Below are 3,228 nucleotides of genomic sequence, written 5' to 3' on the forward strand. Positions count from 1 at the left end.
GGCGGCTAATCGCACGCTTTCTGCTGTTACGGAGGCAGGCGGGAGCCGGCGGCCAGTCCAGCGCCGGCGACTCGGCGGGTGACACGGAAACATGGCGCAGCGCCCCTCCCCCGCCCGCCCTCCCCGCGCTCCCGCCTCCTGCCTCGCACTTCCTCCCGCCCGCGCGGCTTTTGCAGTTCTAATGCTCTGCTGTCGGCCCGGCACCATTACGCTAGCAGCCGCTTCTCGCCGGCCCCGCGCGTCTCTTTCCCCTTTGTTTCGGGGTCTATAGAAAACGTTTGCTTTTGTCCCGAGCTCTCGTTAAACCAAACTTGTGGTGGCAACGGAAGGCGGTGCGGGCGGGGAGGAGCCCGGGGATTTTGGCAGCAGCCGACCAGAGCGTGGTGGAAACTTCTCTCGCTGGGTTCCCCGCCACCCCGCCTTCCACCCTCCACCCTCCCCTCACACACACAGGCCAGCGGGCCTGCCGACGCTTCCCCCTGCTCCCCCCCTGAGAGAGGCCACTGCGCTCCAGGAGGAGGTCTGAGACAGAGGGCTTCTGACCTGGGTGCGCGTCTGTGAGCCCCGAGTTTTGGCACTCGCTGACCTCACTCCTTGCAGCCCAGACTTAACCTCTCTGCCTCTGGTCACTCAAGGCATTGTATGTGAGCTGGTGGAGAAGGAGGGGGAGTGAAGAAGAGGTGGTTTGTGTCGTTATTATATTAAGGGTTTGTTGCAATCTCGCACCCCCAACTATACAGCCTCCTTTATACGATCTAGGCCCAGAAGGGGGAAGAGTGGGTTCCTTCGATGGGGGTAAGGGTCGAAAACCTAGGCCTGGGAGTGGGGGGTCCTACTCTACTGGCCCTCTCAGCTACGCTCGGTCCTCACTCGGGGTGGGGCGACCCAGCAGAAGGGGGGGTTGGGAGGATGAGGTCCCCGATCTCAGATGACGCCAAACCTCCCTGCCAGGGGCGACGTCTGAGGTCCCCTCTGGCGCACTGTTCAGCCCAGCGCGCACGCCACGCCGTGCCTCTCCGCACCGGAGCTGCTCAGGCGGCAATTTTTTAAGCCTGCAATTAAGCGAGGCGTCGCCGTGTCCTCTGCTAGTGTCGATCCTGTCAGTCGCACATGGCCTTGGTGCTCCGGTCCGAGGCCCCGCGATTAGTCACAGGCTTGCTTCGCTCCTTCCCTAATCCGCCTCTGCAGGCAGCCTGGGGACGCGGCCGACTTGGCGGCGCTGGCAGGGAGCCACGGCGCGCGGGGCGGGCCGCCAGGCCAGTACCAGCCCCGCTGCAGCCCGAGCCGGCGCGGGTCCCGGGGAGCGGGCTTGGGACTCCCTCCCCACTCCCAGCCCCCAGGCTGGGGCGGCGGCGCCCCTCCTCCTCTCGCCCCACTCCGGAGCCTGTGAGATCTATTTGTGTGGTGTCATTTGCATAAAAATAGGACAAGTGTTTCAGTGCGTTCGAACGCGGGAGGCGAAATCCTTATTGATGTGTCTGTGTGGAGCCCTCGGTTGTCGGAGCGGTTTGATTTAGGGTGTTTGTGTTGCCTTCTGCGAGAAATGAGAGGAAATCCTGCGTAACGCCTTCGGCGGCCCGGGCCCCCCAGAACATCCCACTCTGCAGCAGCCCTGAACGGTCCACCGCCTGGACCCCGGCGCGCCGAGTCCACAGCGAGCAGGTTGAGGGCCAGGCGGGCGGTCCATTATGACTCATAAAACCGGGCGGCCTAATCACCAGCTGCCAACCCGTTTACGTGTGACGCTTCCCAATGCTCCCTTCGCTCGGCCCGGGCCTTCAAGAGGGTTCGCTCGGACACGGCTAGAACCGCTCAATACGGTGGGGTGGGGGACGTGGGGGGGGTGAGGGATTCAAGCTGCCGCCCTGTTCCCCTCGTCGCGCAGCTTCCCTTCCCGGGCGACCCCGTTCTCCCGGCCTTTGCGCTGCTGGCCAGCAACTCCTCAGTTTGGACAAATAGCTGGGAGGGCGCCGGCCGCGCGGAGCCAGTAAATCAATCATTAACTCCCAGGTTAGGGCTGGCCAGTGGAGGGATCCGCGGCCAGAACCGAGTCCAGGGGGCCGAGCGCAGGCTCCTCCTCCCCCCGGGGTGGGAACCGTCCATCAGCCAGCCGCAGGGTGCGTGAAGAGCGGGTCCCCTGGGGCCTCCCGACCGCTCCCCCCCAGCCTCCGCCCGCTGGGCCTTTCAAGTCCGCACCTCGCCTCGCCGGGCAGGTCGGGTTACTGCAGGGCCCCAGGGCGGGCGTGAACATTAACGAGCCGCCCCGGGCCTCGCGGCCTGCTCGCCCCAGGAGAGCCTGCCGCGCTTGGGCAAGCTCCTCGGGCACGGTCGGGCTCCGCCAGAACTGGCTTGCCAACCCAAACTGCTCGCCCCCGTGTCGCCCAGTCTCCCTGCGGCGCCTCCCCACGGAGCCCACCGTGGGGCGGCCCGCGGGGGGCGGGGATTTAAAAGCTCCGGTTTGCGCTGGCTCCTCGGCGGTGCTAAGGAGACGCTGATCAAAGTGCTTACGGGGAAGGAAACACGGACACGCGGGAATGGGTCGAAGATGGGCGACTGGAGACGGCTGCAGAGCCGCCAGCCTCGACCCGCTTCCCACACTCCCGGGAACGCGGTGGCGGCGGCGCTGGCCCGCGCGATTCTCTCAGCGGAGCTCGGCGCGGCGGGGCCGGGAGGACGACGGGGAGGAGGAGGGACGAGGGGGCGGGAGGCGAGCCCGGGCTGCGCGCCAACAGGCCCGGAGCCGCAGATTAGTCACCGCCCGGCTCGGCTCGGCGCTCACGGGTGCGCCCGGGAACCGGGAGAGCAGGCGTCGGCCCCGCTCCGCCGGGCTCCCGGAGCCTCGGCGCCGGTGCCCCCACCCCACCCCCGCGCGCGCCCGGCGCGACTGGGTGGACTCTCGGGGGCAGGCGCAGCCGAGATCCACTTGTCAGTTCAAGGGCAGGACAGAAACTCTGCAAGCAGAGTCTTGCGAACAGGAAATTTCTCATTGACAAGGTGCTGCCCCTCCCCCACGCCCAGCTTCAAAACAAAACAAAAAGCCAGCGCGAGGGGCCAAAGACTCCAGCCGCGGCCTGCGCCCCGCCGCCGCCTCCGACCCCGGCTCCTCCGCCCCGGCCCGAGGAGTGCAGAGCTCGCCGAGCCCCGGGCCCCCGAGCGCAGGCGACCGCAAACAAACAGGCCCAGCGGGCAAGCTGGGTTTGGGCTCCGCCGAGGGCGCCCAGCTGCCAC

This window comes from Condylura cristata, unplaced genomic scaffold (genome assembly GCF_000260355.1).
Source record: "Condylura cristata isolate star-nosed mole 26May11 unplaced genomic scaffold, ConCri1.0 scaffold00027, whole genome shotgun sequence".
NCBI lineage: Eukaryota > Metazoa > Chordata > Mammalia > Eulipotyphla > Talpidae > Condylura > Condylura cristata.